The sequence below is a fragment of the Erinaceus europaeus genome, chromosome 13 (assembly GCF_950295315.1).
Source record: "Erinaceus europaeus chromosome 13, mEriEur2.1, whole genome shotgun sequence".
Taxonomy (NCBI): Eukaryota; Metazoa; Chordata; class Mammalia; order Eulipotyphla; family Erinaceidae; genus Erinaceus; species Erinaceus europaeus.
Window position 1 is genome coordinate 60,122,130 of NC_080174.1, and position 17,758 is coordinate 60,139,887.

Genomic DNA, 17,758 nt, shown 5'->3' on the forward strand with positions numbered 1-17,758 from the left:
TTTTCAGAAATTCAGAATCGTTTTATTCTAGTGTGATCAAAGTTATATGGTTAAAACTTAGTGTTCACATAGTCACAACTTAGATAATCTAATCAGTGAAATAATCTAGTTTGCTATGTGTCTTTGATCATATCAGTGGGTTGTCAGAAAAGTCGTGACATGTTTTTCTTTTTTTAAAAAAAATTTTTATATTTATTTATTTTCCACTTTGTTGCCCTTGTTTAACATTGTTGTGATTATTGATGTCATTGTTAAAACAATGACATCACTGTCATGATAGGACTGAGAGAAATGGACAGAGGAAGGGGAAGACAGAGAGGGGGAGAGAAAGATAGACACCTGCAGATCTGCTTCACCGCTTGTGAAGTGACTCCCCTGCAGGTGGGGAGCCGGGGTGTGTGTGTGTGTGACATGTTTTTCTATGCAAAAATACATCATGACTTTTGCACCAACTCATTATTTGCCCGAGGTGGTACTTAACAGGATAGTGTCTATGTACTCAATATTTAACCATAATGTCCAAAACTGTATATGAATAAAATGTTTTTCTTAAACTGACAATTTTTATATCAAAGATACTTGTGGTAGGTACTACTTGAAGGGTAAGTATTAAGAACTAAAAAAGAAAAACAAGTATAAGAACTTGAAATCAAGATGTTAAAAGGGCAACGAAATTGTTATCAATTTGTTGACTCAAACAAGTAACTAACTATATTTTAAACAAATTAACTGCTAAAAGGAAACACCTATGTTCATAGCAGCACGATTTGCAATAATCCAAACTTGGAACTATCCCAGGTATCCAACAACAGATGAGTGGCTAAGAAAGTTGTGGTATAAATCATCTCCTTTGCTTCATTTGGATGGAGCTTGAAGGAATCATATTAGGTGAGATAAACCAAAAAGAGAAGGATGAATAACAGATTATTCCACTCACGGGTGGAATTTAAGAAACAAGAACAGACAAAGAAAGCACAAAGTAGATCTTGGACTGGCTTTGATGTATTGCATCAAAGCAAAGGAGTCTAAGGAAGGAGAAGGGGGTAGTGCTTTGTGGTCCTGGTATATGATGGTGGGAAAGGACCTAAAACAGTGTGAGAGTGCTTTATAGACACCTATGTGAAATTGAACCCATGTGTCAACAATTGTACTGCAAACCATTAAGTCCCATCACACAGCCCCAGTAAAATGATTAAAATAAAAAAATTTTTTTTAGTGATTTAATAATGATTAACAAGATTGTAAGATAACAGGGGTACAGTTCCATACAATTCCCACCACCAGAGTTTCCTTTGGAGACTTTCTTATTTTTTATCCCTCTGGGAGTTTGGACCAGAATTCTTCATGGGGTACATCAGGTGCAAGGTCTGGCTTCTGTAATTGCTTCTCCACTGGATATGGACATTGGCAGGTCGACCCATACCCCCAGCCTGTTTCTATCTTTCCCTAATGGAGTAGGGCTCTGGAGAGGTAAGACTTTGGGACACATTGGTGAAGATGTCTGCTCAAGGAAGTCAGAGTGCAATCATAGTAGCATCTGTATGGGAAAGGCAGTAAGATAAAATCAGGACAAATTGTTTAATAGACAGATATCCAAAGGTAAGTACAGAAAAGAAAATTATAAGTCTTTGGGTGAGAAGAAGCTAGGAAGTCTATTTTACGTATGTTCCAAGGGCCCCATGACTTTAGTAATTTTTGCCTGAGCCTGACAGCTAACATGCAGGTGAACTAAAAATATTGTGTGGGAAGATGGTGTCAAAGTTTAGAATAGGGCTAGAAAGCTGGATTAGTGCAGAGAGTAGCTCCCCCCATTTTTTTTTTGTGAGGGTAGATGGCATATTGGTTATGCAAAGGACTCTAAGGCCCTATCCTAAGCCAAAGGCAAAGCCAAGCAAATGCTCTTAAAAAAATAACTAAAAACAAAAGTTTTTGGCGGCATCTCTGTACTTTTTCCATAATTGTGCCAATTTACATTTCCACCCTTCTGCATCCTTGCCAACACTTTATTTTTTGGTCTTTTTTTTTTTCTTAATGTGGGTGTTTTTTATATATATATTTATTTATTCCCTTTTGTTGCCCTTACTGTTTTATTGTTGTTGCCACTGTTGGATAGGACAGAGAGGAGGGGAAGACAGGAGGAGAGAAAGATAGACACCTGCAGACCTGCTTTACCACCTGTGAAGCAACTCCCCTGCAGGTGGGGAGCCGGGGGCTTGAACCCGGACCCTTACATAGGTCCTTGTGCTTTGGGCCACCTGCTGTGCTATCGCCCGACTCCCTGGTCTTTTTGATAATAGCTATCTTGATAGATGTGAGGAATTAACTCATTATGGCTTTGGTTTGTATTTCTCTGATTACTTGCGCTGTTGAACATCTTTTCATTTGTGTACCTGCTATCCATTATATATATATGCCTGCCTTGTAAGAATGTTAAGATCTCCTGCTCAAAAATTAAACTTTTTAAAGTTTTCTTAATTTTTTTTAGATTTTCTTAAATTTCTTCAAAAAGTTATTTTTATTTTGGATAGAGACAAAGATAAATTGAGAGGGATAGTAGAAATAGGGAGAAGGGATAGGAGAGGGAGGGTGGAGAGATGGGGAGGGAGAGAGAGGGGCTGGTCTTCAGCATTATATCATTGCTTGTGAATCTTTTTCCCTATAGCTGGGGACTGGGAGCTTGAGTCTGTGTCCCTGGACACTGTAATGTATGTGCTCAACCAGTTGTACCACCACCTAGCCCCTTGCCCAGTTTTTTAAAATTGGTTTAGTTTGTTTTGCTATTGATTTGTGTAAGTCCTTTGTATATTTTGGACATTAACCCCTTATCTGATAGATGATTTGCAATCTTTTCTTCTTTTTCTTTTACCTTTTCCTTTTTCTTTTCTTTTTTTTTCCCACCAGGGTTAATGCTGGAACTTGCTGCCCACACAACTCCACAGTTCCCAGTCATCATTTCCTGCCCTTTTATAGATAGAGGGGGAAACACAGAGATTATGAGACAGAGAGAAGAAGAGAAACCATAGCAACTCTCCACCACTTGTGAGGCCTTCCCCTACAGACATGCCCATATGATGGCTGGGTGCTTAAACTTGGGTCCTCAGATGGTAATGGGTACACTGTAGTGGGCAAGCCAGCTCTGGCTCCTGCAAATACTTTTCCTTATTTGGTAGCATGACATTTATTTATTTATTTATTTATTTATTTATTTATGCCTCCAAGATTATCACTGGGGCTCTGTGCCTGCACCAGGAATTTGCTGCTCCTGGAGGCCTTCCCCCTCTTTTGTTGCTTTTGTTGTTTTATTGTTGTGGTTATTATTGTTGTTATTGCTGTCATTGTTGTAGGATAGAAAAGAGAGAAATGGAGAGAGGAGGGGAAGACTCAGAGAGGTGGAGATAAAGATAGACACTTGCAGACCTGCTTCACCGATTGTGAAGTGACCCCCTTGCAGGTGGGGAGCTGGGGGCTCACACCAGGATCTTTATGTCAGTCCTCACGCTTCATGCCATGTGCACCTAACCTAACCCACTGTGCTACCACCTGGCCCCCAGTAGCTTGCCTTTTTATCTTGTTGATGGTTTCCTTTGCTTTCCAGAAGGTTTTTAGTTTGATACAGTCCAACTTGTACTTTTGCTGCCTTTTATTTTGGTGTCAAATTAAAACATCAGTTCCAAAACCAAGACCATGGTGGATACTACCTACTTTATTTTGGAACTTTCAAGTCTTACATACAAGGCTTTAATCTATTTTGTGTATGGATTAAGAGTACTTGTTTCATTCTTTTCCATGTGGTTTTCCAGTTTTCCCAGTTCCATTTATTGGTGAGACTGTCCTTTCCTTATTACATATTCTTAATTCTCTTGTTATTGAGCACACATGTGAGTTTGTTTGGGGGCTCTCTATTTTGTTCCATTGATTTTTGTGGCTTTACTGATGCTAACACCATGATATTTTGAGTACTATAGCTTTGTAGTATAGTTTGAAGTCAGAGTATGAAGTTTCCAGCTTTATTTTTCTTTATTCTCAAGATTGCTTTGGTTATATGGGGTCTTTTGTGGTTCCAAACAAATTTTAGATTAATTCTATTTTGAAAAGAACTGCTGGTAGAATTTCTATAGGAATTGCAGTTCATTTATAGATTATTTTGGGTAGCATGGATATTTTAACAGTGTTCTTCCTATTAATTTTTCAATGCCTTTCATTACTGTTTTACAGTTTTCAATACATAGTTTACCTCCTTGGTTAAACTTGGCTCCTTGGTATTTTTTTACTAATATTTTCTATTGTAAATAGAATTATTTTCTTTTAGCTTTCAAGATAAGACGAGATCGGGCATGTTCAGGGTGGTATGGCTGTAGACTGTTTTCTTTTAAAAAATATTTTACTTAGGGGTTGGGCGGTAGTACACCGGGTTAAGCACAGGTGGCACAAAGTGCAAGGACCGGCCAAAGGATCACAGGTGATGAAGCAGGTCTGCAGGTGTCTTTCTCCCCTCTGTCTTCCCCTCCCCTCTCCATTTCTCTCTGTCCTATCCAACAATAATGACGTCAATAACAACAATAATAACCATAACAATGTTAAATAACTAGAGCAACAAGCAGGAAAATAAATAAGAAAAGGCAGGTTGAAACAGTTTCAAGTTAGCATTTAAAAATATTTTATTTATTCATTTATCTGAGACAGAGAGAAATTGAGAGAGAGAGAGAGAGAGAGACCTGCATCCCTGCTTCAATACACTCAAAGCTTTTCCCCTGTAGGTGGGGACCAAGAGCTTGAACCCAGGTCCTTCTGCACTATAATGTGTGTGCTTAACCAGATGTGCCAAGTGGCCTGGCCCCTAGAATTATTTTCTTCTTTTTAACCAGAGCACTAGTCAGCTCTGGCTTTTGGTGGTGCGGGGGACTGAACATGAGACTTCAGAGCCTCAGGCATGAGAGTCTCTTTGCATAACCGTTATGCTATCTACCCCTGCCCTAGAATTGTTTTCTTAATTTCTTTATATTGTGGTTAATTATTTCTTAGTGTATAGAAACACAACTGATTTTTGTTCATTGGTTTTGTGTTCTGCAGCTATACTGAAATAGTTTATTCTAGTAGTTTTTTCTTTAATATTTATTCCCTTTTGTTGCCCTTATTGTTTTATTGTTATAGTTATTGTTGTTGTTAGATAGGACAGAGAAAAATGGAGAGAGGAGGGGAAGACAGAGGGGGAGAGAATAGATAGACACCTGCAGACCTGCTTCACCACTTGTGAAGCGACTCCCCTGAAGGTGGAGAGCAGGGGGCTCGAACTGGGATCCTTACTTCAGTCCTTGCGCTTTGCATCACGTGCGCTTAACCCACTGTGCTACCGCCCGACTCCCTCTAGTAGTTTTAATAAGCTTTAGGATGTGTCTGTGTGCACGCGTGCATGTGCACCTATACATACATATACATAGTCATCTGCAAATGAAATGTCTTTTACTTCTTTTCTAATTTGGATGTCTTTTATTTCTTTTTCTTGCGTAATTGTTCTGGCTAGGACTTCCAGTACTCGTTTGAATAAAAATGATGAGAATGGACATTTTAAAGATGTTGAACTGTCTTTGCAACTCTCCAATAAATTCCCCATATCATGATGTATAATTAATGTATTGCTGAATTTGGTTTGCTAATATGTTTCGGGTATTTTTGCTTCTGTGTTCATCAGAGATATTAGCTTGCAGTTTTCTTTCTTGTAATATCCTTTTCTGACTTTAGCATGATGATAAACTGGCTTTGCAAAATGAGTTTTGGAAGTGTTCCTTCAACTTCTCTATTCTGGTAGTATTTGAAATTGGTATTCTTTCATAAATATTTGGCAAAGTATGGGGGTAAATATCATAATGGTTATGCAAAAACACTCTCATGCCTGAGGCTCTGAAGTCCCAGGTTCAATCCGCTGCACCACCATAAGCCAGAGCTGATCAGTACTCTGGTTAAAAAAAATGTTTGGCAGAATTCTGTAGTGACATTATCTTGTCTTGGACTTTTGTTTGTTGAAAGGGTTTTGATTACTGATTCAGTCTCCTTACTGCTTGTTGTTCTGTTCAGATTTTCTATTTCCTCTTGCTTTGGTCTTGGTAGGTCACATTTATAGTGGTTTTTCCATTTCTTTTAGGTTGTCTAACTTTTATCATTTAATTTTTCTTGATAGTCATTTATGATCTTTGTGGTATTAGTTTTAATATCTTCTCTTTAAGTTGTGATTTTGAACTTTGCCTCTTTTTCCTGTTTAATCTGGCTAAATGTTTATCTATTTTATGAATCTCTTTAAAAACCTATGAGAATTTGAATAACATTTTAACAAAGGGTTAATAATTGTTAAGAAGTTACTAGGAAAAAGAAAAAGGGTTTAGACACCTGAGGACAGTGAATTGTGAGAAGGAAAACATATGGGGTGGTTGGGGGCAGACAGTGTTGTACCCAGTTGAGCGCACACATGACCTAACTGATGGACTGGGTTCAATTCCTCAGTCCCTACCCGCAGGGAAAAATCTTTGTGAGTGGTGAAGCAGTGTTGCAGGTTTCTCTCCCTCTCTTTATCTCTCCTTCCCTCTCAACTTCCCTCTGTCCTATCAAATAAAGTAAATTTTTAAAAAAGTGTGGGGAGAGTGACTGCTGGGTGTGGTGGGTTCATGATACAGGTACTGAGTTTTGTGACAACCTTTGTGGGAATAAAAAAAAAAAAAATCCTTAAAAAAACATATATGGGAGCCCGGGCAGTAGTGTACCAGGTTAAGCACACATAGTACTAAGCACAAGGACCAGAGTAAGGATCCCAGTTTGAGCCCCCGGCTCCCCACCTGCAGGAGAGTTGCTTCACAAGTTGTGAAGCAGGTCTGCTGATGTCTATCTTTCTCTCCCCCCCTCTGTCTTCCACTCCTCTTCTCAATTTCTCTGTCCTATCCAACAACAACAACAGCAACAATAACAACAAGGGCAACAAAAGGGAAAAAATAGCTTCCAGGAGCAGTGGATTCGTAGTACAGGCACTGACCCCCAGCAACAACCCTGGAGGCAAAAAATAAGTTATATATATGAATTAGTGGGAGATAAGAGTTATTGTTATAATAATTATTGCATGACATCATACATATGTGATTATAGTGCTCTAGACTGCTTTTTTCAGAGGTGCTCATGTTTTTAGAGAGGCAGAAATGAGAGACATCACCGCTCCGGAGCAAGTTCCATGCACTCATGTGGTACTGTAGCTTGAATCTGAACAACATATTTAACAATGCAAGCATCCCACCAGTGAGTTGTCTCTGATCCTAGGTTTAACTTTTTAGGAATCACAATACTATTTCTACAGCATCTGTAGTATTTTTACATTACCAAATTCAGTGCTTAAATATTTCCCTTTATGTTCCAAATAACTTAGTTTTTAGTTCTTAGCTTTCATATATAGTGTGAGGTAGGTACCCAACTTCAATTTTTCCATGTGTATAATTTGTTTCCCAATCCCAAACATTGAAAAGACTATTCTCTAACTATTGAATGGTTTTTGAACTCTTGTCCAAAATATTTTGTGTGTATACATGTTTGTTTATGATTTCTCAGTTCTGTTCTGTTAGTCTCTGTGTCTGCCCCAGTGCCAGTACCATCATGCTTTGATTACTAAAGCTTTGTAGTAAGTTTTGAAATAGAGAAGTATGAAATCCTAGATTTTTATTTTTCTTCTCCCCCCCTTCCTCCACCACCTTCTCTCTCTCTTGATGTCTTTAGTTTTCCACTGGGGCTTCATACCTGAATGGTTCCACTACTCCCAGAAGATACTTTCTCTTTTTCTCTTAGAAAGTGGGAAACAGAGAGAGAGAGAAAAGAGATACCAGAGCACCGCTCCACCACTAAGGAAGCATCCTCTTTTCATAGTGCATCCATGTGGGGTGGGTGGAGATTGAACCCTATTCCTCACTCATGGTAAAACGTGGTTTGCTTGGTGACCTATCTTCAGGCCTCGCAACTTTTTTTTTTCAAGATTATTTATTTATTTTGTTTATGTATTTATTTTTGCCTCCGGGGTTATTGCTGGGGCTCAGTACCTCCACCATGAATCCACTGCTCCTGGAGGCCATTTCCCCCCACTTTTGTTGCCCTTGTTGTTGTAGCCTTGTTGAGGTCATTATTGCTGTTGTTGATGTCGTTCGTTGTTGGATAAGGCAGAGAGAAATGTAGAGAAGAGGGGAAGACAGAGGGAGAGAAAGATAGACACCTGCAGACCTGCTTCACTACTTGTGAAGCGACTCCCCTGAAGGTGGGGACCCGGGGGCTCGAACCGTGATCCTTACGCCTGTCCTTGCGCTTTGTACCGTTTGCGCTTAACCCTCTACGCTACCGCCCAACCCCCAAGATTATTTTTTAACTATTCTTTTCAAGGATATTTTGACTATCAATTCTATAAAAATTTGTAGATTGGTTTTTCCATTCCTGCCAAAAGATGATGGGATTTTGATAGAGTTTTCATTGGATCTGTAGATCACTTTGAATAGTACTGCCATCTTAATATTAAGAAAAATAGTCTAGTAGTGACTGACAAGTTCTCTGATAGGGTTAAGAAGAAAATGCTTATAGTATTTTATAGAGGGGTATTAAGTCTTGCTGGAGAAGTAGTTCTCTTGGAAGGTTCATGAAGAGATGCCAGAAGATTTCTGAATGAATTACACATAGAAATTAGCAAAGTGTGGGGATTAGGTAGTTGGAGATAAGATTTGGGATGTCTACCATTCAAAGAAAATGTACAGAACATACCGTTGCAGGCTTACTGTCTACAGCTATTAATGAGTGAAATATACTGAACATGTAAGTTAAATGTTATATGAGAGAAATAAAAGTGACAACTAACACTTGACCTTAGCTGTCTGGGCAGTCCTTAGGGGATAATTATTGCTTTTTAGTTTAGTTTTTTGTTTGTTTGGAAAAAAAAATAGCAATTTTGATGTGGAAGTCCTTAATTTTTACATGATGGCAAATTAAACACCCTGAGAATATAGTTGGTTGTCAGGTCAAAACAATATAGTTCTGACCATTATAACTATCATTATGACTGACTGCCTGTTTATGATGTTTTTGGTGTAAAGTGGTGGGGTGAGAAGACAACCAAAAGATAGATCCCTGCTAATATTTCATTTGGCCTAGGAAAAGGAGCCTATGACAGTTTAGAAAGAAAGACCAGAGGTAGAAAAACTGCAGATGAGTGTAGAGTCTCATACTGAGTAAAGACGATGTTTCAAAAAACAGTGAATTACTAGTGGTATTAAATGCTTCAGATAGCGACTAAAAAGTGTCTACTGAATTTGGCAGCAGGGCTACTGACATTGGTAAGAGTAGTTTCAGTGGAGTTATGAGGCTAGGAGACAGGATTGCAATGGATCCAGGGAGGAATTTAAGTGGAGAGAAAGTGTATATAGCTCTTGGGGGGAAAAACTTGGTTACAAAGAAGGGAAAATAGAAATTACAGGATATAAATTCTTAATCTGAGCCTTATGGACTCCCCCTTCCCAAATATGACTATATAAAAAAATATGTGTATGTGTACATTTTTCTAGAGAAAAACCTTAAAGCTTTCATGACCTCTTTAGAAGGACTTAGAAACTAAGAAAACCACTTGTGTCATGGGAACTATAATTAAGGGATTTGGGCATATTGATAAGATTTAAAGGAACATGTAAAGCAAGAGAGGCAAGGTATAGGGTATCTGTTGGTAAAAGTAGGTTCAGAGCATCTAGCAGAAGGACTAATTTAAATAAAAATAGGTATGGTTGCATATAAATTTCTAGAAAATTGAAATAGCTATCTGCTCATAATATTTATTTATTTATTTATTTATTTATTTATTTATTTATTTATTTATTTATTTATTTATTTTGTCTGAAATGGGGCCCACCAAAATTGAATGAAGAGAAAATATGTTTGAGGACAGTGGGAAAGATTTGAAATGACCGGGAGTCGGGCTGTAGCGCAGCGGGTTAAGCGCAGGTGGCGCAAAGCACAAGGACCGGCATAAGGATCCCGGTTTGAACCCCGACTCCCCACCTGCAGGGGAGTCGCTTCACAGGCGGTGAAGCAGGTCTGCAGGTGTCTACCTTTCTCTCCTCCTCTCTGTCTTCCCCTCCTCTCTCCGTTTCTCTCTGTCCTATCCAACAACGACGACAACAACAATAATAACTACAACAATAAAACAACAAGGGCAACAAAAGGGAATAAATAAATAAAAAAAAAAAAAAAAAAAAAGATTTGAAATGACCATAGTGAATCTTGAGAGAGTAAGAAATCTAGAAAAGGATTTTTGGATTGCATTGAGAGCCTGCGTAGGATTAGAGACCCTTTGTAGGGAAACTAAATAGAAGGTGATAGGCCTCTCCACCCCTACCAGACTAAGGTAAAGAGCAGGTACGAAAATGGATGTAGCAATGTGTGATTGGAGTCTTAGAAAATACAGTTGGGAGGATGAGTGACAAAAAGATGAATATATTGGTCGAAATAGAAAGAATGAAGCATCTTATTTATTTATTTATTTATTTTGCCTCCAGGGTTATCACTGGGGCTCAGTGCCTGCACTACAAATATACTGCTCCTGGAGGCCATTTTTCCCATTTTGTTGCCCTTGTTGTTGCGCTTGTTGTAGTTGTTATTGTTATTGTTGTCATAGCTGTTTTTTTATTTTTTAATTTTTTAAAATTTAAATTATTTCTTTATTGGGGAATTAATGTTTTACATTCAACAGTAAGTACAATAGTTTGTACATGCATAACATAGTTTCCCATTTAACAATACAACCCCCACTATGTCATTTATCATCCTTCATGGACCTGTATTCTCCCCACCCAACCACCCACCCCAGAGTCTTTTACTTGGGTGCAATATGCCAATTCCATTTCAGGTTCTACTTGTGTTTTCTTTTCTAATCTTGTTTTTCAACTTCTGCCTGAGAGTGAGATCATCCCATATTCATCCTTCTGTTTCTGACTTATTTCACTCAACATGAGTTTTTCAAGGTCCATCCAAGATCGGCTGAAAACGGTGAAGTCACCATTTTTTACAGCTGAGTAGTATTCCATTGTGTATATATACCACAACTTGCTCAGCCACTCATCTGTTGTTGGACACCTGGGTTGCTTCCAGGTTTTGGCTATTACAAATTGTGCTGCCAAGAACATATGTGTACACAGATCTTTTTGGATGGATGTGTTGAGTTCCTTAGGATATATCCCCAGGAGAGGAATTGCAGGGTCATAGGGTAGGTCCATTTCTAGCCTTCGGAGAGTCCTCCAGACTGTTCTCCACAGAGGTTGGACCAACTGACATTCCCACCAGCAGTGCAGGAGGGTTCCTTTGACCCCACACCCTCTCCAGCATTTGCTGCTGTTACCTTTTCTGATGTATGACATTCTCACAGGAGTGAAGTGATATCTCATTGTTGTCTTGATTTGCATTTCTCTGACAATCAGAGACTTGGAGCATTTTTTCATGTGTTTCTCGGCCTTTTGGATCTCTTCTGTGGTGAATATTCTGTCCAAGTCCTCCCCCCATTTTTGGATGGGGTTATTTGTTGTCTTGTTGTTGAGTCTGGCAAGCTCTTTATATATGTTGGTTATTAAACTCTTATCTGATGTATGGCATGTAAAGATCTTCTCCCATTCTGTGAGGGGTCTCTTGGTTTGGGTAGTGGTTTCTTTTGCTGTGCAGAAGCTTTTTAATTTGATGTAGTCCCATAGGTTTATACTTGCCTTAGTCTTCCTTGTAATTGAATTCGTTTCATTGAAAATGTCTTTAAAATCTATGCGGAAAAGAGTTCTGCCAATATTTTCCTCTAAGTATTTGATAGTTTGTGGTCTAACATCCAAGTCCTTGATCCACTTGGAATTTACTTTTGTATTTGGTGAAATACAGTGATTCAGTTTCATTCTTCTGCATGTTTCAACTCATTGTTTCCAACACCATTTGTTGAAGAGACTCTGCTTTCCCCATGTAATAGTCTGGGCCCCTTTGTCAAAGATTACATGTCCATAGGTATGGGGCCTTCCACGTACATTTTAGAGTTGTTTGTTGTTCCTTGATGAATACCATTGTAGCTATAAATTGCTTTAGGTAAGATGGCCACTTTAACAATGTTTATTCTTGGGCCAACATGATACCTCACCTGGATAGTGTGTATGTTTTGTTATGCACATGACCCAAGTTTGAGAGCTGACCCTGCCATGCTGGAGAAAGCTTCAAAAACTTCTTTCTACTTGAAAAAAGTTGGCTCAGAGTGGTGAAGCCCATGATGGCAAAAATAAAAACAGTCCCCAACACACATGATTTATTCTTCCAATCCATGGACATGGGTTATCCTTTCATTTCTTTGTGTGTCCATTTGTTTTCTTTAACAGTATCTTATAGTTTTCAATTTAAAAGTATTTCCTCCCTTTTATTATTTGTTTATTGATTTGATTTGTTTATTACATATTAGACAATTTAACATAAGACAGATAAAGGGAGAGAAATAAGGCACAAGCAATGCCAGACATATAAGGCTGATGATCCACCAGTTGAGCTATTTCCCAGGTGCTTTTTTTTCCTTTTTAATTTCAGATGATGAAGAGGGAAACAGAGGAGAGAAAAACACCACTGTTAAGCTCCACAATTTATGTAGTTTCCTCTGGTGCCTTGTGTGGCGCTGCCATTTGGTACCAGGAGCATTTGGTACTAATCCATGTTTGTGGTCAAATGTGAGCTCTACTCAGTGAGATATCTCTTGGCACCTATTTGCAGTTTTTTTTTTAATTTGTGATTTAATAATGATCAACAAGATTGTGGGATAAGAGGGGTACAATTCCATATAATTTTCACCACCAGAGTTCCTAGAGTCTACTCAGTGGTGGTATACATGTATGAGGCCCTGGATTCATTTCACAGGCATGTACTAGATGCTTTATAGATACAGTATTTTTTAAAGGAAAGCATTTTTTAAGATAAATTTTACCACCTAGCAGTGCAGTTATCCCCCAGTGTAAAAACTGTTTTGCAAGGGGTTGCAAGATGTTAAGTCTAACCTAATTGTTTTTCCTCCTCTGTGTTCCATTTGACCTATTTTAAGTGCACATAATTAGGTTGTCAAAAGCTCACCTGGACAAAGATGCTGTTTTACTCTGTGTGCAACCCAGGTTTGAGCCCTAGCCCCTACTGCAAGGAGAAAGCAGTGCTGTGGAATCTATCCCCCTCCACTCTTTGTCTCTCTGGCTTTCTCTATTTGAAGAAGTTGACCTGGAATGGTGAAGCACCAGTTGTGACAAAGTAGTAATAGTAGTAACAGACAACAACAACAGCAATATACCTGTGGGTTGGAATTTTTAACCTTTATGATTCTAATTTGGAACTGGTATATAGGTTAAATATGCTTATTTTCCATGTCATGGGAATGTTACTTAAGATACCATTTTATTTTTGTCCAGTAATTCTATAATATATGTGGAGATGAGGAACATCTAGCAGAGAAAGCAAAGTATCTGTTTTGAAGATTGAAGTTAGGTTAGTAGAGCTAAATTTGAATATACTCATGATTTTAGGAATAATGAACTGCCTTGAAATCTATCCTTTTGGATTATAAAGTCCATAGGACAGATACCATCTATCTAGTTCACTGGCATAGTCTCAGCTTTTATAACATAAAAGTTAGTCAATAAATATCTGCTTAATAGAAAATATTTATGAATGTAGAAATAGGAAACACATTAATTTCAGATCTTACAGTTTATTATAGCTGAATTCTTTTATCAAATTTATGTAGACACTACTTTGTAGTCATTTCATCTTTGTATTTATGTAGATAAAAGCAAGATACAAGAGAGCTATGCACAACCCTCTATAATAAATGTGAAATGGCCATTTTATATTTGTTGGTGCTACCATCTGTCAGTGAACTATCATTATACTTAAAAATAATTTTAATTATTTTAAATATTTATTTATTACCTTTTGTTGCCCTTGTTTTATTGTAGTTATTTTTGTTGTTGGCATTGATGTTGTTGTCGGATAGGACAGAGAGAAATGGAGAGAGGAGGGGAAGACAGAGAGGGGGAGAGAAAGATAGATGTTGTTGTTGTGGCCAGGTGTCGGGCGGAGAAGAGAGAGAGAGGAGGTCTGGAACAAGTGGGGTACACAGATCTTTATTATAATAAGAGAGAGGCATATAGAGAGAAGGACATAGAAATACCAGAGCACTGCTCAACTCATGCTTGTGCTGAGGATTATCTTGGAGACTCCAGTATGAGTCTTTTGTGTAACCGTTATGTTGTCTTCCCTGCCCCATTATACTTTTTTAAAAAGATTTATTTCCACTTATCAACAAGAGGAGGAAAAAGAATCAGAATTTTGTTTATGGCACATGCAATGTCAGGGATTGAATTTAGGACCTCATGTTTATGAGTCTAATGCTTCATCTACTGTGCCAATTCTCAGACTGTGAACTATCATTAACCATAACTAGCAGCTTCCTCATACATCCTGATGAACTCACTTCAGTAGTGAGCTTTTCCAGAGAAAGGACATAAGACAACAGCAAGTTTCTGTGGCTCCTTCTGGATTCATTTTGTAATTTACCTGTTGACCCAAGGAAGTAGATTTATTCTTGGTTGTTCCTGCTAGTCATGGCACTAAATTCAGTAAAGACTAAATTTGAGAAACATAGTATTTGAACTTAAAAGTTTACCAGCTCATTTTGCTGGGTTTTCATTAGATTTTGCTTTTTATCTTTGTTATAGTATTTGCCTCAGTCTGCTAAATACTGTGTCCTTCCAGATTTATCCTTTTGAGTGACAGAAGTGCTTTTTCTTACATAGGTATGGCACATATTTTTAAAAAATATTTATTTATTCCCTTTTGTTGCCCTTGTTGTTTTTTATTGTTGTATTTATTGGATAGGACAGAGAGAAATGGAGAGAGGAGGGGAAGACAGGGGGAGAGAAAGACAGACATCTGCAGACCTGCTTCACCGCTTGTGAAGCGACTCCCCTGCAGGTGGGGGGTGGGGGCTCGAACCAGGATCCTTACTCTGGTCTTTGGGCTTTGTGCCACCTGCGTTTAACCCGCTGCGCTACTGCCCGACTCCCATGGCACATATTTAAACAGCTAATCCTTGTACATAGGTAAAGTCAAATTTTAAGTTTTATAAAATTCTAGTTCTGGGGGCTGGACGGTACCGCAGCAGGTTAAGCGCACATGGTGCGAAGCTCCAGAAGAGTTTAAGGATCGTGATTCTAGCCCTCAGCTCCCCGCCTGTGGGCGGGGGGGGGGTCACTTCACAAGCGGTGAAGCAGGTCTGCAGGTGTCTTATCTTTCTCTCCCCTTCTCTGTCTTCCCCATCTCTCTAGATTTCTCTCTGTCCTATTCAACCACCACAACAACAGTGGCCTCCAGCAGTGGTGGATATGTAGTTCAGGCACTGAGCCCCAGCAATAACCCTGGAGGCAAAAAAAAAAAAATTCTAGTCCTAACTCTAGCTACTTTTATAAGTTACATCAAATCCTTTCCAAACAGGGTATAAATAAATAGCCACTTAGAAAAAGATATGAGATATGACCCCTCCATCAAATAACTCAATACGTCTTACATATTTTTTAAAATTAACAGGTTTGGGCAGGGAGATAGCATAATACGTATGCAGAAAGACTCATGTCTGACCCTCCAAAGTCCCACGTTCAATCCCTTGCTCAACCATAGCTGGTGCTAAGTAGTGCTTTTGGTAAAATAAATTAGTTAACAGCTTTACTGAGATATAATATACACATAGTTTACCCACTTAAAGTATATACATACTTTGTTTTAAGTTTATTAACAATGTTGTGCAGTTAATACCACAAGCAGTTTTGGAATATTTCATTATTGTTTACCAAATCCTACACACATTAGCTGTCATTCCCCCGTCTCCCTTTAACCCCATAGCCTTGGGCATCCTTTTGTTTGCTTTCTGTCCTTACAGATTTGCCTATTCTGGATAATAGAAACATATTAGATCGTCTTTTGTGATCGATTTCTTAACTTAGGCTAATATTTTCATGCTTCATGTTCTGGCATAGTTCACCTATTTTTACTGAAGAATAATATTTTATTAAGTGGAAAACATACCACATTTCATTTATTCACTCATCTTTTCATAGACATTTGGGTTGCTTCCAGTTTTTTCCTATTATAAATATTACTGTTATTAATATTTACACTTAAGTTTTTTTTAAATAGTGAGGTCATGGTGTCAGGCTGTTTTTCAAGGTTTTGTATCATTTTACATTTTCATTAGCAGTGTATGAGAGTTTAAATTTCTCCACCTCCTTACCATTACTTGTCTTTTTGATTATAGTCATCTTAGTGGATATGAAATGGTATGTCATTATGGTTTTGGTTTCTCATGACTGATGACACTGAGTCATGTGCTTGGTGGTCATTCGTATAATCTTTAGAGAAATGCTTCTTTATATCTTCTGCCCACTTCTAGCTGAGACATTTGCCTTTATCATTAAGTTGCAAGGATTCATTATTCATTATTCTAGATATATCTTTTAAAGTCAGACATATAATTTACAAAGAATTTCTCCCATGCTGTATATGGTTTGCCTTTTCACTTTATTTTTTATTCTAAAAAGATTTACTTACTAATGAGAGAAAGAGGGAAACAGAGACAGAATTCCAGAGTACCACTCTGGTACATGCAAAGCCATAGTGACTTGATTTGTATTGAATAGTTGACCTCATTTGTGCCAGATTTAGTAGTGGGAGCGCCTTCAAACTAGTTCTTTGTGCATTTGTCATAACTCTTTACTCTTTGTGTACTTGTTTATTATTTATTGTTACAGTGCTATGTCCCAGGTTCATTTGGTACTTGTTTTTTTCTCCAACCATGAAATCTGCTGTTTCTACAAAGAGCCCTAGCTCCTTTTAGCATTAGGAATGAAGATCTGGGTGCTGTGTATGCCTATTGGGGGTTGCTAATCCTTGTTATTCCTGTCGTTATTGGATAGGACAGAGAGAAATCGAGAGAGGAGGGGAAGAGAAAGATAGAAACCTGCACACCTGCTTCACCGCCTGTGAAGTGACCCCCCTGCAGGTAGGAAGCCAGGGGCTCAAACCGGGATTGGTCCACCGGCCCTTGCGCTTTTGCACCATGTGCGCTTAACCCGCTGCGCTACCGCCCAGCCCTGCAAGTAGAAACTCTTTTCACCCTTACTTGGCTTTACCCTACTGCACTAGGTTGCCCACTTCTAGAACTGTGCCCTCATTGACTCCAATATACTGCATAGCCAGCTTCAACTCCATTAGTTAAGCTGCACTCTTGTGTTTCTCTTCCTACCCTGCTGAAGCTCTGAGATCCTGTGTTGTGTTGTTACTCCAATGTAAATACTCTCAACTGCTTTCAGACATGATACCAACTCTTGATCATCATATCTATACGCTGCACTGATCACTCCCACCTATTGCTGGTTTCTTTTGAAGATTTCTTTATTTACATGACAGGGATAAGGAGCGAGAAAGAGCCAGACCATGAATCTGGTACATAGGATTTTGGGGGTTAAACTCAGGATGGTGTACTTTGAGCCACTTTGCCATGTCTCAGGTTGCTGCACTTAATGGTTTTTGGACTCAAATGCTAGTGAAAGGGCTTCATGTTGTGTTTTGAAAGGCAATGAAATTTGTGGGGTGTCTTTTATTAGTAGAAATCATTACTTCACAAGAAGGGAAAAAAACAAATAACTTGAAATTTCACTTT

General features: G+C 38.4%; 2 protein-coding genes across 4 annotated transcripts in view; both read left to right on the top strand.

Moving 5' to 3' along the window:
- The window catches only part of PIK3R3 (phosphoinositide-3-kinase regulatory subunit 3), a 127,603-nt gene that overhangs the window by 76,100 nt on the left and 33,745 nt on the right, over positions 1-17,758 (top strand). The window contains exon 1 of one of the 3 annotated variants that reach the window (XM_060205982.1): positions 17,054-17,098. The exons of the other annotated variants lie outside the window; for them this stretch is intronic. The gene's annotated coding sequence lies outside the window, so the exon portion shown is untranslated. Of the gene's footprint in view, positions 1-17,053; positions 17,099-17,758 lie in introns of those variants that run through there. 3 annotated transcript variants of the gene reach the window in all.
- Positions 1-17,758, top strand: part of IPP (intracisternal A particle-promoted polypeptide) — a 365,210-nt gene that overhangs the window by 67,035 nt on the left and 280,417 nt on the right. The window lies entirely within an intron of this gene.